We start from the raw sequence: 22,116 nt of genomic DNA on the forward strand, positions 1-22,116 counted from the left end.
CAGCAATAGTAAAGTTGAGACTCTTATTCTCAAACGTACGTTCATACAAATTCAGAAGTCTCAAAAAATGCCCCAATTTCTTTCATCTTAACATCTTAGTTTGCAGTAGGGCATCCTATCTACCCTACTACTCATTTAATTACCAAGATAAATGTATCCTACTGCTTAATAGGCAACAGAGCGGCCCTCATGTCAGACAACATCTTGTTTTTGCTTTACAATGTCAGCTTGCTAGGCAACAGAGTGGCCCTCAGGTCAGACAACATTCTTGTTTTAGCTTTATGATGTCAGAGCACCAGTGGACCAATTGTCCTTGTGGAAGCTGACCACACAGGAGGATGAGATTTCGGAAGTTATGCAGTAGGTTACTATCTGTGTTTGTAAGGCAAGTAGGAGGGGGAATGGTAAAGTACTCTGAACCACTCAAATCATAGGGGCCTTTTTGAAAGTGGGTGGGGATACAAAAACTAGAGATTATCTTTAACACCAATACATCTTGAGTATCAGAGCCCAACATGCAAAGTGTAGGGGAAGAGGTTAAATGAGCTTTCTTCCGTGAGAAGGAAACACTATTGTTCTAAAGTGAGATTGTGTATTTCAACCTCAAAGGCAGCAAATTCCTCAAATGGAACATTGCTAGCACCAGGATCTAAAGCAGGCTTTAGTAGTGTTGAAGGCAGTCAGTTTTTGTTAACTATCATGACCAACACAATGTGATCCATATTACTTCCATATTGACAGAAAATATATTCAGGCACAGGCTCCCACTAGAAGGTTATGAGGAAATTCAAATGCTGTGAACATCTTTTTAATGCCTAAAGGAATGATTGTGAGTTTTACTTACCATATAAATTGGTCAAATGATGCCGTATGCCGGAACACTTGCTTTTTTTTTTTTCTTAAGTCTCGGCAAGGCAGAAAAATTCTGTGGTGAACCACTGCCACTGCTGGTCATTCAGTATAATCTGCAGATGGAAAAGTCCACTGTTAGCACAATTTTTATAAAGGGAAAACAGATCAATACTATGGAGTCTATGTTATAGTGAAAATCAAAAGCTCTTTAGAAAATTAAATCCTAATTAGTGTTTTTACCCTCCCATACTTCTTTGAATCCTACGCCTCACTTGCTAACACTCTCTAAACAACTGTAGCACATACATTGGGACATAGATATATTGATCTTTTTGCCAGCCAAGTGGCAGTGAACCCTTCTCAATTTATTTGTTATAGGATATTGTACACTGGTAGCAATTAAGCCAGCTGAGAAGTTGAAAAAGGAAGGGTTATGCTGCAGTTAATGGGAATAATAAAAACGATGAATAGCATATTTACCATCATCATTTTAGCAAATTCCTACCAGTTCAGCAATATTAAACTTGAGACTCTTATGCTCAAACGTACGTTCATACAATTTCAGAAGTCTCAAAAAATGCCCCAATTTCTTTCATCTTAACATCTTAGTTTGCAGTAGGGCATCCTATCTACCCTACTACTCATTTAATTACCAAGATAAATGTATCCTACTGCTTAATAGGCAACAGAGCGGCCCTCATGTCAGACAACATCTTGTTTTTGCTTTACAATGTCAGCTTGCTAGGCAACAGAGTGGCCCTCAGGTCAGACAACATTCTTGCTTTAGCTTTATGATGTCAGAGCACCAGTGGACCAATTGTCCTTGTGGAAGCTGACCACACAGGAGGATGAGATTTCGGAAGTTATGCAGTAGGTTACTATCTGTGTTTGTAAGACAAGTAGGAGGGGGAATGGTAAAGTACTCTGAACCACTCAAATCATAGGGGCCTTTTTGAAAGTGGGTGGGGAAACAAAAACTAGAGATTATCTTTAACACCAATACATCTTGAGTATCAGAGCCCAACATGCAAAGTGTAGGGGAAGAGGTTAAATGAGCTTTCTTCCGTGAGAAGGAAACACTATTGTTCTAAAGTGAGATTGTGTATTTCAACCTCAAAGGCAGCAAATTCCTCAAATGGAACATTGCTAGCACCAGGATCTAAAGCAGGCTTTAGTAGTGTTGAAGGCAGTCAGTTTTTGTTAACTATCATGACCAACACAATGTGATCCATATTACTTCCATATTGACAGAAAATATATTCAGGCACAGGCTCCCACTAGAAGGTTATGAGGAAATTCAAATGCTGTGAACATCTTTTTAATGCCTAAAGGAATGATTGTGAGTTTTACTTACCATATAAATTGGTCAAATGATGCCGTATGCCGGAACACTTGCTTTTTTTTTTCTTAAGTCTCGGCAAGGCAGAGAAATTCTGTGGTGAATCACTGCCACTTCTGGTCATTCAGTATAATCTGCAGATGGAAAAGTCCACTGTTAGCACAATTTTTATAAAGGGTAAACAGATCAATACTATGGAGTCTTTATTATAGTGAAAATCAAAAGCTCATTAGAAAATTAAATCCTAATTTGTGTTTTTAACCTCCCATACTTCTTTGAATCCCACGCCTCACTTGCTAACACTCTCTAAACAACTGTAGCACATACATTGGGACATAGATATATTGATCTTTTTGTCAGCCAAGTGGCAGTGAACCCTTCTCAATTTAGGTTATAGGATATTGTACACTGGTAGCAATTAAGCCAGCTGATAAGTTGAGAGAGGAAGGGTTATGCTGCAGTTAATGGGAATAATAAAAACGATGAATAGCATATTTACCATCATCATTTTAGCAAATTCCTACCAGTTCAGCAATAGTAAAGTTGAGACTCTTATTCTCAAACGTACGTTCATGCAAATTCAGAAGTCTCAAAAAATGCCCCAATTTCTTTCATCTTAACATCTTAGTTTGCAGTAGGGCATCCTATCTACCCTACTACTCATTTAATTACCAAGATAAATGTATCCTACTGCTTAATAGGCAACAGAGCGGCCCTCATGTCAGACAACATCTTGTTTTTGCTTTACAATGTCAGCTTGCTAGGCAACAGAGTGGCCCTCAGGTCAGACAACATTCTTGTTTTAGCTTTATGATGTCAGAGCACCAGTGGACCAATTGTCCTTGTGGAAGCTGACCACACAGGAGGATGAGATTTCGGAAGTTATGCAGTAGGTTACTATCTGTGTTTGTAAGGCAAGTAGGAGGGGGAATGGTAAAGTACTCTGAACCACTCAAATCATAGGGGCCTTTTTGAAAGTGGGTGGGGATACAAAAACTAGAGATTATCTTTAACACCAATACATCTTGAGTATCAGAGCCCAACATGCAAAGTGTAGGGGAAGAGGTTAAATGAGCTTTCTTCCGTGAGAAGGAAACACTATTGTTCTAAAGTGAGATTGTGTATTTCAACCTCAAAGGCAGCAAATTCCTCAAATGGAACATTGCTAGCACCAGGATCTAAAGCAGGCTTTAGTAGTGTTGAAGGCAGTCAGTTTTTGTTAACTATCATGACCAACACAATGTGATCCATATTACTTCCATATTGACAGAAAATATATTCAGGCACAGGCTCCCACTAGAAGGTTATGAGGAAATTCAAATGCTGTGAACATCTTTTTAATGCCTAAAGGAATGATTGTGAGTTTTACTTACCATATAAATTGGTCAAATGATGCCGTATGCCGGAACACTTGCTTTTTTTTTTTTCTTAAGTCTCGGCAAGGCAGAAAAATTCTGTGGTGAACCACTGCCACTGCTGGTCATTCAGTATAATCTGCAGATGGAAAAGTCCACTGTTAGCACAATTTTTATAAAGGGAAAACAGATCAATACTATGGAGTCTATGTTATAGTGAAAATCAAAAGCTCATTAGAAAATTAAATCCTAATTAGTGTTTTTACCCTCCCATACTTCTTTGAATCCTACGCCTCACTTGCTAACACTCTCTAAACAACTGTAGCACATACATTGGGACATAGATATATTGATCTTTTTGCCAGCCAAGTGGCAGTGAACCCTTCTCAATTCATTTGTTTTAGGATATGGTACACTGGTAGCAATTAAGCCAGCTGATAAGTTGAGAGAGGAAGGGTTATGCTACAGTTAATGGGAATAATAAAAACGATGAATAGCATATTTACCATCATCATTTTAGCCAATTCCTACCAGTTCAGCAATAGTAAAGTTGAGACTCTTATGCTCAAACGTACGTTCATACAAATTCAGAAGTCTCAAAAAATGCCACAATTTCTTTCATCTTAACATCTTAGTTTGCAGTAGGGCATCCTATCTACCCTACTACTCATTTAATTACCTAGATAAATGTATCCTACTGCTTAATAGGCAACAGAGTGGCCCTCATGTCAGACCACATCTTGGTTTTGCTTTAGGATGTCAGCTTGTAGTCAACAGAGTGGCCCTCAGGTCAGACAACATTCTTGCTTTAGCTTTTTGATGTCAGAGCACCAGTAGACCAATTGTCCTTGTGGACGCTGACCACATAGGAGGATGAGATTTCAGAAGTTATGCAGTAGGTTACTATCTGTGTTTGTAAGGCAAGTAGGAGGGGGAATGGTAAAGTACTCTGAACCACTCAAATCATAGGGGCCTTTTTTAAAGTGGGTGGGGATACAAAAACTAGAGATTATCCTTAACACCAATCCATCTTGAGTATCAGAGCCCAACATGCAAAGTGCAGGGGAAGAGGTTAAATGAGCTTTCTTCCGTGAGAAGGAAACACTATTGTTCTAAAGTGAGATTGTGCATTTCAACCTCAAAGGCAGCAAATTCCTCAAATGGAACATTGCTAGCACCAGGATCTAAAGCAGGCTTTAGTAGTGTTGAAGGCAGTCAGTTTTTGTTAACTATCATGACCAACACAATGTGATCCATATTACTTCCATATTGACAGAAAATATATTCAGGCAAAGGCTCCCACTAAAAGGTTATGAGGAAATTCAAATGCTGTGAACATCTTTTTAATGCCTAAAGGAATGATTGTGAGTTTTACTTACCATATAAATTGGTCAAATGATGCCGTATGCCGAACACTTGCTTTTTTTTTTCTTAAGTCTCGACAAGGCAGAGAAATTCTGTGGTGAAACACTGCCACTGCTGGTCATTCAGTATAATCTGCAGATGGAAAAGTCCACTGTTAGCACAATTTTTATAAAGGGTAAACAGATCAATACTATGGAGTCTATATTATTGTGAAAATCGAAAGCTCATTAGAAAATCAAATCCAAATTTGTCTTTTTAACCTCCCATACTTCTTTGAATCCCACGCCTCACTTGCTAACACTCTCTAAACAACTGTAGCACATACATTGGGACATAGATATATTGATCTTTTTGTCAGCCAAGTGGCAGTGAACCCTTCTCAATTTATTTGTTATAGGATATTGTACACTGGTAGCAATTAAGCCAGCTGATAAGTTGAGAGAGGAAGGGTTATGCTGCAGTTAATGGGAATAATAAAAACGATGAATAGCATATTTACCATCATCATTTTAGCCAATTCCTACCAGTTCAGCAATAGTAAAGTTGAGACTCTTATGCTCAAACGTACGTTCATACAAATTCAGAAGTCTCAAAAAATGCCCCAATTTCTTTCATCTTAACATCTTAGTTTGCAGTAGGGCATCCTATCTACCCTACTACTCATTTAATTACCAAGATAAATGTATCCTACTGCTTAATAGGCAACAGAGCGGCCCTCATGTCAGACCACATCTTGTTTTTGCTTTACAATGTCAGCTTGCTAGGCAACAGAGTGGCCCTCAGGTCAGACAACATTCTTGCTTTAGCTTTATGATGTCAGAGCACCAGTGGACCAATTGTCCTTGTGGAAGCTGACCACACAGGAGGATGCGATTTCGGAAGTTATGCAGTAGGTTACTATCTGTGTTTGTAAGGCAAATAGGAGGGGGAATGGTAAAGGACTCTGAACCACTCAAAGCATAGGGGCCTTTTTGAAAGTGGGTGGGGATACAAAAACTAGAGATTATCCTTAATACCAATCCATCTTGAGTATCAGAGCCCAACATGCAAAGTGCAGGGGAAGAGGTTAAATGAGCTTTTTTCCGTGAGAAAAAAACACTATTGTTCTAAAGTGAGATAGTGCATTTCAACCTCAAAGGCAGCAAATTCCTCAAATGGAACATTGCTAGCACCAGGATCTAAAGCAGGCTTTAGTAGTGTTGAAGGCAGACAGTTTTTGTTAACTACCATGACCAACACAATGTGATCCATATTACTTCCATAATGACAGAAAATATATTCAGGCACAGGCTCTCACTGGAAGGTAATGAGGAAATTCAAATGCTGTGAACATCTTTTTAAAGCCTAAAGGAATGATTGTGAGTTTTACTTACCACATAAATATGTCAAATGATGCCGTATGCCGGAAGACTTGCTTTTTTTTTCTTCAGTCTCGGCAAGGCAGAGGAATTCTGTGGTGAAACACTGACACTGCTGGTCATTCAGTATAATCTGCAGATGGAAAAGTCCACTGTTAGCACAATTTTTATAAAGGGTAAACAGATCAATACTATGGAGTCTATATTATTGTGAAAATCAAAAGCTCATTAGAAAATCAAATCCTAATTTGTGTTTTTAACCTCCCATACTTCTTTGAATCCTACGCCTCACTTGCTAACACTCTCTAAACAACTGTAGCACATACACTGGGACATAGATATATTGAACATTTTTGCCAGCCAAGTGGCAGTGATCCCTTCTCAATTCATTTGTTTTAGGATATGGTACACTGGTAGCAATTAAGCCAGCTGATAAGTTGAGAGAGGAAGGGTTATGCTACAGTTAATGGGAATAATAAAAACGATGAATAGCATATTTACCATCATCATTTTAGCCAATTCCTACCAGTTCAGCAATAGTAAATTTGAGACTCTTATGCTCAAACGTACGTTCATACAAATTCAGAAGTCTCAAAAAATGCCCCAATTTCTTTCATCTTAACATCTTAGTTTGCAGTAGGGCATCCTATCTACCCTACTACTCATTTAATTACCAATATAAATGTATCCTACTGCTTAATAGGCAACAGAGTGGCCCTCATGTCAGACCTCATCTTGTTTTTGCTTTAGGATGTCAGCTTGCTAGGCAACAGAGTGGCCCTCAGGTCAGACAACATTCTTGCTTTAGCTTTATGATGTCAGAGCACCAGTAGACCAATTGTCCTTGTGGAAGCTGACCACACAGGAGGATGAGATTTAAGAAGTTATGCAGTAGGTTACTATCTGTGTTTGTAAGGCAAGTAGGAGGGGGAATGGTAAAAGACTCTGAACCACTCAAAGCATAGGGGCCTTTTTGAAAGGGGGTGGGGATACAAAAATAGAGATTATCCTTAATACCAATCCAACTTGAGTATCAGAGCCCAACATGCAAAGTGCAGGGTAAGAGGTTAAATGAGCTTTCTTCCGTGAGAAGGAAACACTATCGTTGTAAAGTGAGATAGTGCATTTCAAACTCAAAGGCAGCAACTTCCTCAAATGGAACATTGCTAGCACCAGGATCTAAAGCAGGGTTTAGTAGTGTTGAAGGCAGTCAGTTTCTGTTAACTATCATGACCAACACAATGTGATCCATATTACTTCCATATTGACAGAAAATATATTAAGGCACAGGCTCCCACTAGAAGGTAATGAGGAAATTCAAATGCTGTGAACATCTTTTTAAAGCCTAAAGGAATGATTGTGAGTTTTACTTACCACATAAATATGTCAAATGATGCCATATGCCGGAAGACTTGCTTTTTTTTTCTTCAGTCTCGGCAAGGCAGAGGAATTCTGTGGTGAAACACTGACACTGCTGGTCATTCAGTATAATCTGCAGATGGAAAAGTCCACTGTTAGCACAGTTTTTATAAAGGGTAAACAGATCAATACTATAGAGTCTATATTATTGTGAAAATCAAAAGCTCATTAGAAAATCAAATCCAAATTTGTGTTTTTAACCTCCCATACTTCTTTGAATACTACGCCTCACTTGCTAACACTCTCTAAACAACTTTAGCACATACATTGGGACATAGATATATTGATCTTTTTGACAGCCAAGTGGCAGTGAACCCTTCTCAATTCATTTGTTTTAGGATATTGTACACTGGTAGCAATTAAGCCAGCTGATAAGTTGAGAGAGGAAGGGTTATGCTACAGTTAATGGGAATAATAAAAACGATGAATAGCATATTTACCATCATCATTTTAGCCAATTCCTACCAGTTCAGCAATAGTAAAGTTGAGATTCTTATGCTCAAACGTACGTTCATACAAATTCAGAAGTCTTAAAAAATGCCCCAATTTCTTTCATCTTAACATCTTAGTTTGCAGTAGGGCATCCTATCTACCCTACTACTCATTTAATTACCAAGATAAATGTATCCTACTGCTTAATAGGCAACAGAGTGGCCCTCATGTCAGACAACATCTTGTTTTTGCTTTAGGATGTCAGCTTGCTAGGCAACAGAGTGGCCCTCAGGTCAGACAACATTCTTGCTTTAGCTTTATGATGTCAGAGCACCAGTAGACCAATTGTCCTTGTGGATGCTGACCACATAGGAGGATGAGATTTTAGAAGTTATGCAGTAGGTTACTATCTGTGTTTGTAAGGCAAGTAGGAGGGGGAATGGTAAAGGACTCTGAACCACTCAAAGCATAGGGGCCTTTTTGAAAGTGGGTGGGGATACAAAAATAGAGATTATCCTTAATACCAATCCATCATGAGTATCAGAGCCCAACATGCAAAGTGCAGGGGAAGAGGTTAAATGAGCTTTCTTCCGTGAGAAGGAAACACTATCGTTCTAAAGTGAGATAGTGCATTTCAACCTCAAAGGCAGCAACTTCCTCAAATGGAACATTGCTAGCACCAGGATCTAAAGCAGGGTTTAGTAGTGTTGAAGGCAGTCAGTTTTTGTTAACTATCATGACCAACACAATGTGATCCATATTACTTCCATATTGACAGAAAATATATTCAGGCACAGGCTCCCACTAGAAGTTATGAGGAAATTCAAATGCTGTGAACATCTTTTTAATGCCTAAAGGAATGATTGTGAGTTTTACTTACCATATAAATTGGTCAAATGATGCCGTATGCCGGAACGCTTGCTTTTTTTTTTCTTAAGTCTCGGCAAGGCAGAGAAATTCTGTGGTGAAACACTGCCACTGCTGGTCATTCAGTATAATCTGCAGATGAAAAAGTCCACTGTTAGCACAATTTTTATAAAGGGTAAACAGATCAATACTATGGAGTCTATATTATTGTGAAAATCAAAAGCTCATTAGAAAATCAAATCCTAATTTGTGTTTTCAACCTCCCATACTTCTTTGAAACCTACGCCTCACTTGCTAACACTCTCTAAACAACTGTAGCACATACATTGGGACATAGTTATATTGATCTTTTTGCCAGCCAAGTGGCAGTGAACCCTTCTCAATTCATTTGTTTTAGGATATGGTACACTGGTAGCAATTAAGCCAGCTGATAAGTTGCGAGAGGAAGGGTTATGCTACAGTTAATGGGAATAATAAAAACGATGAATAGCATATTTACCATCATCATTTTAGCCAATTCCTACCAGTTCAGCAATAGTAAAGTTGAGACTCTTATGCTCAAACGTACGATCATACAAATTCAGAAGTCTCAAAAAATGCCCCAATTATTTTCATCTTAACATCTTAGTTTGCAGTAGGGCATCCTATCTACCCTACTACTCATTTAATTACCAAGACAAATGTATCCTATTGCTTAATAGGCAACAGAGCGGCCCTCATGTCAGACCACATCTTGTTTTTGCTTTAGGATGTCAGCTTGCTAGGCAACAGAGTGGCCCTCAGGTCAGACAACATTCTTGCTTTAGCTTTATGATGTCAGAGCACCAGTAGACCAATTGTCCTTGTGGAAGCTGACCACACAGGAGGATGCGATTTCAGAAGTTATGCAGTAGGTTACTATCTGTGTTTGTAAGGCAAGTAGGAGGGGGAATGGTAAAGGACTCTGAACCACTCAAAGCATAGGGGCCTTTTTGAAAGTGGGTGGGGATACAAAAATAGAGATTATCCTTAATACCAATCCATCTTGAGTATCAGAGCCCAACATGCAAAGTGCAGGGGAAGAGGTTAAATGAGCTTTTTTCCGTGAGAAAAAAAACACTATTGTTCTAAAGTGAGATAGTGCATTTCAACCTCAAAGGCAGCAAATTCCTCAAATGGAACATTGCTAGCACCAGGATCTAAAGCAGGCTTTAGTCGTGTTGAAGGCAGACAGTTTTTGTTAACTACCATGACCAACACAATGTGATCCATATTACTTCCATAATGACAGAAAATATATTCAGGCACAGGCTCTCACTGGAAGGTAATGAGGAAATTCAAATGCTGTGAACATCTTTTTATTGCCTAAAGGAATGATTTTGTGTTTTACTTACCATATAAATTGGTCAAATGATGCCGTATGCCGGAAGACTTGCTTTTTTTTCTTAAGTCTCGGCAAGGCAGAGAAATTCTGTGGTGAAACACTGCCACGGCTGGTCATTCAGTATAATCTGCAGATGGAAAAGTCCACTGTTAGCACAATTTTTATAAAGGGTAAACAGATCAATACTATGGAGTCTATATTATTGTGAAAATCGAAAGCTCATTAGAAAATCAAATCCAAATTTGGGTTTTTAACCTCCCATACTTCTTTGAATCCCACGCCTCACTTGCTAACACTCTCTAAACAACTGTAGCACGTACATTGGGACATAGATATATTGATCTTTTTGTCAGCCAAGTGGCAGTGAAACCTTCTCAATTTATTTGTTATAGGATATTGTACACTGGTAGCAATTAAGCCAGCTGATAAGTTGAGAGAGGAAGGGTTATGCTGCAGTTAATGGGAATAATAAAAACGATGAATAGCATATTTACCATCATCATTTTAGCCAATTCCTACCAGTTCAGCAATAGTAAAGTTGAGACTCTTATGCTCAAACGTACGTTCATACAAATTCAGAAGTCTTAAAAAATGCCCCAATTTCTTTCATCTTAACATCTTAGTTTGCAGTAGGGCATCCTGTCTACCCTACTACTCATTTAATTACCAAGACAAATGTATCCTATTGCTTAATAGGCAACAGAGCGGCCCTCATGTCAGACAACATCTTGGTTTTGCTTTATGATGTCAGCTTGTAGTCAACATAGTGGCCCTCAGGTCAGACAACATTCTTGCTTTAGCTTTATGATGTCAGAGCACCAGTGGACCAATGGTCCTTGTGGAAGCTGACCACACAGGAGGATGCGATTTCGGAAGTTATGCAGTAGGTTACTATCTGTGTTTGTAAGGAAAATAGGAGGGGGAATGGTAAAGGACTCTGAATCACTCAAAGCATAGGGGCCTTTTTGAAAGTGGGTGGGGATACAAAAACTAGAGATTATCCTTAATACCAATCCATCTTGAGTATCAGAGCCCAACATGCAAAGTGCAGGGGAAGAGGTTAAATGAGATTTCTTCCGTAAGAAGGAAACACTATTGTTCTAAAGTGAGATTGTGCATTTCAACCTCAAAGGCAGCACATTCCTCAAATCGAACATTGCTAGCACCAGGATCTAAAGCAGGCTTTAGTAGTGTTGAAGGCAGTCAGTTTTTGTTAACTATCATGACCAACACAATGTGATCCATATTACTTCCATATTGACAGAAAATATATTCAGACACAGGCTCCCACTAGAAGGTTATGTGGAAATTCAAATGCTGTGAACATCTTTTTAATGCCTAAAGGAAGGATTGTGAGTTTTACTTACCATATAAATTGGTCAAATGATGCCGTATGCCGGAACACTTGCTTTTTTTTTTCTTAAGTCTCGGCAAGGCAGAGAAATTCTGTGGTGAAACACTGCCACTGCTGGTCATTCAGTATAATCTGCAGATGAAAAAGTCCACTGTTAGCACAATTTTTACAAAGGGTAAACAGATCAATACTATGGAGTCTATATTATTGTGAAAATCAAAAGCTCATTAGAAAATCAAATCCTAATTTGTGTTTTTAACCTCCCATACTTCTTTGAATCCTACGCCTCACTTGCTAATACTCTCTAAACAACTGTAGCACATACACTGGGACATAGATATATTGATCTTTTTGCCAGCCAAGTGGCAGTGAACCCTTCTCAATTCATTTGTTTTAGGATATGGTACACTGGTAGCAATTAAGCCAGGTGATAAGTTGCGAGAGGAAGGGTTATGCTACAGTTAATGGGAATAATAAAAACGATGAATAGCATATTTACCATCATCATTTTAGCCAATTCCTACCACTTCAGCAATAGTAAAGTTGAGACTCTTATGCTCAAACGTACGTTCATACAAATTCAGAAGTCTCAAAAAATGCCCCAATTTCTTTCATCTTAACATCTTAGTTTGCAGTAGGGCATCCTATCTACCCTACTACTCATTTAATTACCAAGACAAATGTATCCTATTGCTTAATAGGCAACAGAGCGGCCCTCATGTCAGACCACATCTTGTTTTTGCTTTAGGATGTCAGCTTGCTAGGCAACAGAGTGGCCCTCGGGTCAGACAACATTCTTGCTTTAGCTTTATGATGTCAGAGCACCAGTAGACCAATTGTCCTTGTGGAAGCTGACCACACAGGAGGATGCGATTTCAGAAGTTATGCAGTAGGTTACTATCAGTGTTTGTAAGGCAAATAGGAGGGGGAATGGTAAAGGACTCTGAACCACTCAAAGCATAGGGGCCTTTTTGAAAGTGGTTGGGGATACAAAAACTAGAGATTATCCTTAATACCAATCCATCTTGAGTATCAGAGCCCAACATGCAAAGTGCAGGGGAAGAGGTTAAATGAGCTTTCTTCCGTGAGAAGGAAACACTATCGTTCTAAAGTGAGATAGTGCATTTCAACCTCAAAGGCAGCAACTTCCTCAAATGGAACATTGCTAGCACCAGGATCTAAAGCAGGGTTTAGTAGTGTTGAAGGCAGTCAGTTTTTGTTAACTATCATGACCAACACAATGTGATCCATATTACTTCCATATTGACAGAAAATATATTCAGGCACAGGCTCCCACTAGAAGTTATGAGGAAATTCAAATGCTGTGAACATCTTTTTAATGCCTAAAGGAATGATTGTGAGTTTTACTTACCATATAAATTGGTCAAATGATGCCGTATGCCGGAACGCTTGCTTTTTTTTTTCTTAAGTCTCGGCAAGGCAGAGAAATTCTGTGGTGAAACACTGCCACTGCTGGTCATTCAGTATAATCTGCAGATGAAAAAGTCCACTGTTAGCACAATTTTTATAAAGGGTAAACAGATCAATACTATGGAGTCTATATTATTGTGAAAATCAAAAGCTCATTAGAAAATCAAATCCTAATTTGTGTTTTCAACCTCCCATACTTCTTTGAAACCTACGCCTCACTTGCTAACACTCTCTAAACAACTGTAGCACATACATTGGGACATAGATATATTGATCTTTTTGCCAGCCAAGTGGCAGTGAACCCTTCTCAATTCATTTGTTTTAGGATATGGTACACTGGTAGCAATTAAGCAAGCTGATAAGTTGCGAGAGGAAGGGTTATGCTACAGTTAATGGGAATAATAAAAACGATGAATAGCATATTTACCATCATCATTTTAGCCAATTCCTACCAGTTCAGCAATAGTAAAGTTGAGACTCTTATGCTCAAACGTACGATCATACAAATTCAGAAGTCTCAAAAAATGCCCCAATTATTTTCATCTTAACATCTTAGTTTGCAGTAGGGCATCCTATCTACCCTACTACTCATTTAATTACCAAGACAAATGTATCCTATTGCTTAATAGGCAACAGAGCGGCCCTCATGTCAGACCACATCTTGTTTTTGCTTTAGGATGTCAGCTTGCTAGGCAACAGAGTGGCCCTCAGGTCAGACAACATTCTTGCTTTAGCTTTATGATGTCAGAGCACCAGTAGACCAATTGTCCTTGTGGAAGCTGACCACACAGGAGGATGCGATTTCAGAAGTTATGCAGTAGGTTACTATCTGTGTTTGTAAGGCAAGTAGGAGGGGGAATGGTAAAGGACTCTGAACCACTCAAAGCATAGGGGCCTTTTTGAAAGTGGGTGGGGATACAAAAATAGAGATTATCCTTAATACCAATCCATCTTGAGTATCAGAGCCCAACATGCAAAGTGCAGGGGAAGAGGTTAAATGAGCTTTTTTCTGTGAGAAAAAAAACACTATTGTTCTAAAGTGAGATAGTGCATTTCAACCTCAAAGGCAGCAAATTCCTCAAATGGAACATTGCTAGCACCAGGATCTAAAGCAGGCTTTAGTAGTGTTGAAGGCAGACAGTTTTTGTTAACTACCATGACCAACACAATGTGATCCATATTACTTCCATAATGACAGAAAATATATTCAGGCACAGGCTCTCACTGGAAGGTAATGAGGAAATTCAAATGCTGTGAACATCTTTTTATTGCCTAAAGGAATGATTTTGTGTTTTACTTACCATATAAATTGGTCAAATGATGCCGTATGCCGGAAGACTTGCTTTTTTTTCTTAAGTCTCGGCAAGGCAGAGAAATTCTGTGGTGAAACACTGCCACGGCTGGTCATTCAGTATAATCTGCAGATGGAAAAGTCCACTGTTAGCACAATTTTTATAAAGGGTAAACAGATCAATACTATGGAGTCTATATTATTGTGAAAATCGAAAGCTCATTAGAAAATCAAATCCAAATTTGGGTTTTTAACCTCCCATACTTCTTTGAATCCCACGCCTCACTTGCTAACACTCTCTAAACAACTGTAGCACGTACATTGGGACATAGATATATTGATCTTTTTGTCAGCCAAGTGGCAGTGAAACCTTCTCAATTTATTTGTTATAGGATATTGTACACTGGTAGCAATTAAGCCAGCTGATAAGTTGAGAGAGGAAGGGTTATGCTGCAGTTAATGGGAATAATAAAAACGATGAATAGCATATTTACCATCATCATTTTAGCCACTTCCTACCAGTTCAGCAATAGTAAAGTTGAGACTCTTATGCTCAAACGTACGTTCATACAAATTCAGAAGTCTCAAAAAATGCCCCAATTTCTTTCATCTTAACATCTTAGTTTGCAGTAGGGCATACTATCTACCCTACTACTCATTTAATTACCAAGACAAATGTATCCTATTGCTTAATAGGCAACAGAGCGGCCCTCATGTCAGACCACATCTTGTTTTTGCTTTAGGATGTCAGCTTGCTAGGCAACAGAGTGGCCCTCGGGTCAGACAACATTCTTGCTTTAGCTTTATGATGTCAGAGCACCAGTAGACCAATTGTCCTTGTGGAAGCTGACCACACAGGAGGATGCGATTTCAGAAGTTATGCAGTAGGTTACTATCAGTGTTTGTAAGGCAAATAGGAGGGGGAATGGTAAAGGACTCTGAACCACTCAAAGCATAGGGGCCTTTTTGAAAGTGGGTGGGGATACAAAAACTAGAGATTATCCTTAATACCAATCCATCTTGAGTATCAGAGCCCAACATGCAAAGTGCAGGGGAAGAGGTTAAATGAGATTTCTTCCATAAGAAGGAAACACTATTGTTCTAAAGTGAGATTGTGCATTTCAACCTCAAAGGCAGCACATTCCTCAAATGGAACATTGCTAGCACCAGGATCTAAAGCAGGCTTTAGTAGTGTAGAAGGCAGTCAGTTTTTGTTAACTATCATGACCAACACAATGTGATCCATATTACTTCCATATTGACAGAAAATATATTCAGGCACAGGCTCCCACTAGAAGTTAATGAGGAAATTCAAATGCTGTGAACATCTTTTTAATGCCTAAAGGAATGATTGTGAGTTTTACTTACCATATAAATTGGTCAAATGATGCCGTATGCCGGAACACTTGCTTTTTTTTTTTCTTAAGTCTCGGCAAGGCAGAGAAATTCTGTGGTGAACCACTGCCACTGCTGGTCATTCAGTATAATCTGTAGATGGAAAAGTCCACTGTTAGCACAATTTTTATAAAGGGTAAACAGATCAATACTATGGAGTCTATATTATTGTGAAAATCAACAGCTTATTTGAAAATCAAATCCTAATTTGTGTTTTTAACCTCCCATACTTATTTGAATCCCACGCCTCACTTGCTAACACTCTCTAAACAACTGTAGCACATACATTGGGACATAGATATATTGATCTTTTTGTCAGCCAAGTGGCAGTGAGCCCTTCTCAATTTATTTGTTATAGGATATTGTACACTGGTAGCAATTAAGCCAGCTGATAAGTTGAGAGAGGAAGGGTTATGCTGCAGTTAATGGGAATAATAAAAACAATGAATAGCATATTTACCATCATCATTTTAGCAAATTCCTACCAGTTCAGCAATAGTAAAGTTGAGACTCCTATGCTCAAACGTACGTTCATACAAATTCAGAAGTCTCAAAAAATGCCCCAATATCTTTCATCTTAACATCTTAGTTTGCAGTAGGGCATCCTATCTACCCTACTACTCATTTAATTACCAAGATAAATGTATCCTACTGCTTAATAGGCAACAGAGCGTCCCTCATGTCAGACAACATCTTGTTTTTGCTTTACAATGTCAGCTTGCTAGGCAACAGAGTGGCCCTCAGGTCAGACAACATTCTTGCTTTAGCTTTATGATGTCAGAGCACCAGTGGACCAATTGTCCTTGTGAAAGCTGGCCACACAGGAGGATGAGATTTCGGAAGTTATGCAGTAGGTTACTATCTGTGTTTGTAAGGCAAGTAGTAGGGGGAATGGTAAAGTACTCTGAACCACTCAAATCATAGGGGCCTTTTTGAAAGTGGGTGGGGATACAAAAACTAGAGATTATCCTTAACACCAATCCATCTTGAGTATCAGAGCCCAACATGCAAAGTGTAGGGGAAGAGGTTAAATGAGCTTTCTTCCGTGAGAAGGAAACACTATTGTTCTAAAGTGAGATTGTGCATTTCAACCTCAAAGGCAGCAAATTCCTCAAATGGAACATTGCTAGCACCAGGATCTAAAGCAGGCTTTAGTAGTGTTGAAGGCAGTCAGTTTTTGTTAACTATCATGACCAACACAATGTGATCCATATTACTTCCATATTGACAGAAAATATATTCAGGCACAGGCTCCCACTAGAAGGTAATGAGGAAATTCAAATGCTGTGAACATCTTTTTAAAGCCTAAAGGAATGGTTGTGAGTTTTACTTACCATATAAATTGGTCAAATTATGCCGTATGCCGGAAGACTTGCTATTTTTTTCTTCAGTCTCGGCAAGGCAGAGGAATTCTGTGGTGAAACACTGCCACTGCTGGTCATTCAGTATAATCTGCAGATGGAAAAGTCCACTGTTAGCACAATTTTTATAAAGGGTAAACAGATCAATTTTTATAAAGGGTAAACAGATCAATACTATGGAGTCTATATTATTGTGAAAATCAACAGCTTATTTGAAAATCAAATCCTAATTTGTGTTTTTAACCTCCCATACTTCTTTGAATCCCATGCCTCACTTGCTAACACTCTCTAAACAACTGTAGCACATACATTGGGACATAGATATATTGATCTTTTTGTCAGCCAAGTGGCAGTGAAACCGTCTCAATTTATTTGTTATAGGATATTGTACACTGGTAGCAATTAAGCCAGCTGATAAGTTGAGAGAGGAAGGGTTATGCTGCAGTTAATGGGAATAATAAAAACGATGAATAGCATATTTACCATCATAATTTTAGCAAATTCCTACCAGTTCAGCAATAGTAAAGTTGAGACTCTTATGCCAAAACGTACGTTCATACAAATTCAGAAGTCTCAAAAAATGCCCCAATTTCTTTCATCTTAACATCTTAGTTTGCAGTAGGGCATCCTATCTACACTACTACTCATTTAATTACCAAGATAAATGTATACTACTGCTTAATAGGCAACAGAGCGGCCCTCATGTCAGACAACATCTTGTTTTTGCTTTACAATGTCAGCTTGCTAGGCAACAGAGTGGCCTTCAGGTCAGACAACATTCTTGCTTTAGCTTTATGATGTCAGAGCACCAGTGGACCAATTGTCCTTGTGGAAGCTGACCACACAGGAGGATGAGATTTCGGAAGTTATGCAGTAGGTTACTATCTGTGTTTGTAAGGCAAGTAGGAGGGGGAATGGTAAAGTACTCTGAACCACTCAAATCGTAGGGGCCTTTTTGAAAGTGGGTGGGGATACAAAAACTAGAGATTATCCTTAACACCAATCCATCTTGAGTATCAGAGCCCAACATGCAAAGTGTAGGGGAAGAGGTTAAATGAGCTTTCTTCCGTGAGAAGGAAACACTATTGTTCTAAAGTGAGATTGTGCATTTCAACCTCAAAGGCAGCAAATTCCTCAAATGGAACATTGCTAGCACCAGGATCTAAAGCAGGCTTTAGTAGTGTTGAAGGCAGTCAGTTTTTGTTAACTATCATGACCAACACAATGTGATCCATATTACTTCCATATTGACAGAAAATATATTCAGGCACAGGCTCCCACTAGAAGGTTATGAGGAAATTCAAATGCTGTGAACATCTTCTTAATGCCTAAAGGAATGATTGTGAGTTTTACTTACCATATAAATTGGTCAAATGATGCCGTATGCCGGAACACTTGCTTTTTTTTTTTCTTAAGTCTCGGCAAGGCAGAGAAATTCTGTGGTGAACCACTGCCACTGCTGGTCATTCAGTATAATCTGCAGATGGAAAAGTCCACTGTTAGCACAATTTTTATAAAGGGTAAACAGATCAATACTATGGAGTCTATATTATTGTGAAAATCAACAGCTTATTTGAAAATCAAATTGTAATTGGTGTTTTTAACCTCCCATACTTATTTGAATCCCACGCCTCACTTGCTAACACTCTCTAAACAACTGTAGCACATACATTGGGACATAGATATATTGATCTTTTTGTCAGCCAAGTGGCCCTGAACCCTTCTCAATTTATTTGTTTTAGGATATTGTACACTGGTAGCAATTAAGCCAGCTGATAAGTTGAGAGAGGAAGGGTTATGCTGCAGTTAATGGGAATAATAAAAACAATGAATAGCATATTTACCATCATCATTTTAGCAAATTCCTACCAGTTCAGCAATAGTAAAGTTGAGACTCCTATGCTCAAACGTACGTTCATACAAATTCAGAAGTCTCAAAAAATGCCCCAATTTCTTTCATCTTAACATCTTAGTTTGCAGTAGGGCATCCTATCTACCCTACTACTCATTTAATTACCAAGATAAATGTATCCTACTGCTTAATAGGCAACAGAGCGTCCCTCATGTCAGACAACATCTTGTTTTTGCTTTACAATGTCAGCTTGCTAGGCAACAGAGTGGCCCTCAGGTCAGACAACATTCTTGCTTTAGCTTTATGATGTCAGAGCACCAGTGGACCAATTGTCCTTGTGGAAGCTGACCACACAGGAGGATGAGATTTCGGAAGTTATGCAGTAGGTTACTATCTGTGTTTGTAAGGCAAGTAGGAGGGGGAATGGTAAAGTACTCTGAACCACTCAAATCATAGGGGCCTTTTTGAAAGTGGGTGGGGATACAAAAACTAGAGATTATCCTTAACACCAATCCATCTTGAGTATCAGAGCCCAACATGCAAAGTGTAGGGGAAGAGGTTAAATGAGCTTTCTTCCGTGAGAAGGAAACACTATTGTTCTAAAGTGAGATTGTGCATTTCAACCTCAAAGGCAGCAAATTCCTCAAATGGAACATTGCTAGCACCAGGATCTAAAGCAGGCTTTAGTAGTGTTGAAGGCAGTCAGTTTTTGTTAACTATCATGACCAACACAATGTGATCCATATTACTTCCATATTGACAGAAAATATATTCAGGCACAGGCTCCCTCTAGAAGGTAATGAGGAAATTCAAATGCTGTGGCCTAAAGGAATGATTGTGAGTTTTACTTACCATATAAATTGGTCAAATTATGCCGTATGCCGGAAGACTTGCTATTTTTTTCTTCAGTCTCGGCAAGGCAGAGGAATTCTGTGGTGAAACACTGCCACTGCTGGTCATTCAGTATAATCTGCAGATGGAAAAGTCCACTGTTAGCACAATTTTTATAAAGGGTAAACAGATCAATTTTTATAAAGGGTAAACAGATCAATACTATGGAGTCTATATTATTGTGAAAATCAACAGCTTATTTGAAAATCAAATCCTAATTTGTGTTTTTAACCTCCCATACTTCTTTGAATCCCATGCCTCACTTGCTAACACTCTCTAAACAACTGTAGCACATACATTGGGACATAGATATATTGATCTTTTTGTCAGCCAAGTGGCAGTGAAACCGTCTCAATTTATTTGTTATAGGATATTGTACACTGGTAGCAATTAAGCCAGCTGATAAGTTGAGAGAGGAAGGGTTATGCTGCAGTTAATGGGAATAATAAAAACGATGAATAGCATATTTACCATCATAATTTTAGCAAATTCCTACCAGTTCAGCAATAGTAAAGTTGAGACTCTTATGCCAAAACGTACGTTCATACAAATTCAGAAGTCTCAAAAAATGCCCCAATTTCTTTCATCTTAACATCTTAGTTTGCAGTAGGGCATCCTATCTACACTACTACTCATTTAATTACCAAGATAAATGTATACTACTGCTTAATAGGCAACAGAGCGGCCCTCATGTCAGACAACATCTTGTTTTTGCTTTACAATGTCAGCTTGCTAGGCAACAGAGTGGCCTTCAGGTCAGACAACATTCTTGCTTTAGCTTTATGATGTCAGAGCACCAGTGGACCAATTGTCCTTGTGGAAGCTGACCACACAGGAGGATGAGATTTCGGAAGTTATGCAGTAGGTTACTATCTGTGTTTGTAAGGCAAGTAGGAGGGGGAATGGTAAAGTACTCTGAACCACTCAAATCGTAGGGGCCTTTTTGAAAGTGGGTGGGGATACAAAAACTAGAGATTATCCTTAACACCAATCCATCTTGAGTATCAGAGCCCAACATGCAAAGTGTAGGGGAAGAGGTTAAATGAGCTTTCTTCCGTGAGAAGGAAACACTATTGTTCTAAAGTGAGATTGTGCATTTCATCCTCAAAGGCAGCAAATTCCTCAAATGGAACATTGCTAGCACCAGGATCTAAAGCAGGCTTTAGTAGTGTTGAAGGCAGTCAGTTTTTGTTAACTATCATGACCAACACAATGTGATCCATATTACTTCCATATTGACAGAAAATATATTCAGGCACAGGCTCCCACTAGAAGGTTATGAGGAAATTCAAATGCTGTGAACATCTTTTTAATGCCTAAAGGAATGATTGTGAGTTTTACTTACCATATAAATTGGTCAAATGATGCTGTATGCCGGAACACTTGCTTTTTTTTTTTCTTAAGTCTCAGCAAGGCAGAGAAATTCTGTGGTGAACCACTGCCACTGCTGGTCATTCAGTATAATCTGCAGATGGAAAAGTCCACTGTTAGCACAATTTTTATAAAGGGTAAACAGATCAATTTTTATAAAGGGTAAACAGATCAATACTATGGAGTCTATATTATTGTGAAAATCAACAGCTTATTTGAAAATCAAATCCTAATTTGTGTTTTTAACCTCCCATACTTCTTTGAATCCCATGCCTCACTTGCTAACACTCTCTAAACAACTGTAGCACATACATTGGGACATAGATATATTGATCTTTTTGTCAGCCAAGTGGCAGTGAAACCGTCTCAATTTATTTGTTATAGGATATTGTACACTGGTAGCAATTAAGCCAGCTGATAAGTTGAGAGAGGAAGGGTTATGCTGCAGTTAATGGGAATAATAAAAACGATGAATAGCATATTTACCATCATAATTTTAGCAAATTCCTACCAGTTCAGCAATAGTAAAGTTGAGACTCTTATGCCAAAACGTACGTTCATACAAATTCAGAAGTCTCAAAAAATGCCCCAATTTCTTTCATCTTAACATCTTAGTTTGCAGTAGGGCATCCTATCTACACTACTACTCATTTAATTACCAAGATAAATGTATACTACTGCTTAATAGGCAACAGAGCGGCCCTCATGTCAGACAACATCTTGTTTTTGCTTTACAATGTCAGCTTGCTAGGCAACAGAGTGGCCTTCAGGTCAGACAACATTCTTGCTTTAGCTTTATGATGTCAGAGCACCAGTGGAC

The sequence above is a fragment of the Lissotriton vulgaris genome, unplaced genomic scaffold (assembly GCF_964263255.1).
Source record: "Lissotriton vulgaris unplaced genomic scaffold, aLisVul1.2 SCAFFOLD_376, whole genome shotgun sequence".
In the NCBI taxonomy this organism is placed as follows: Eukaryota; Metazoa; Chordata; class Amphibia; order Caudata; family Salamandridae; genus Lissotriton; species Lissotriton vulgaris.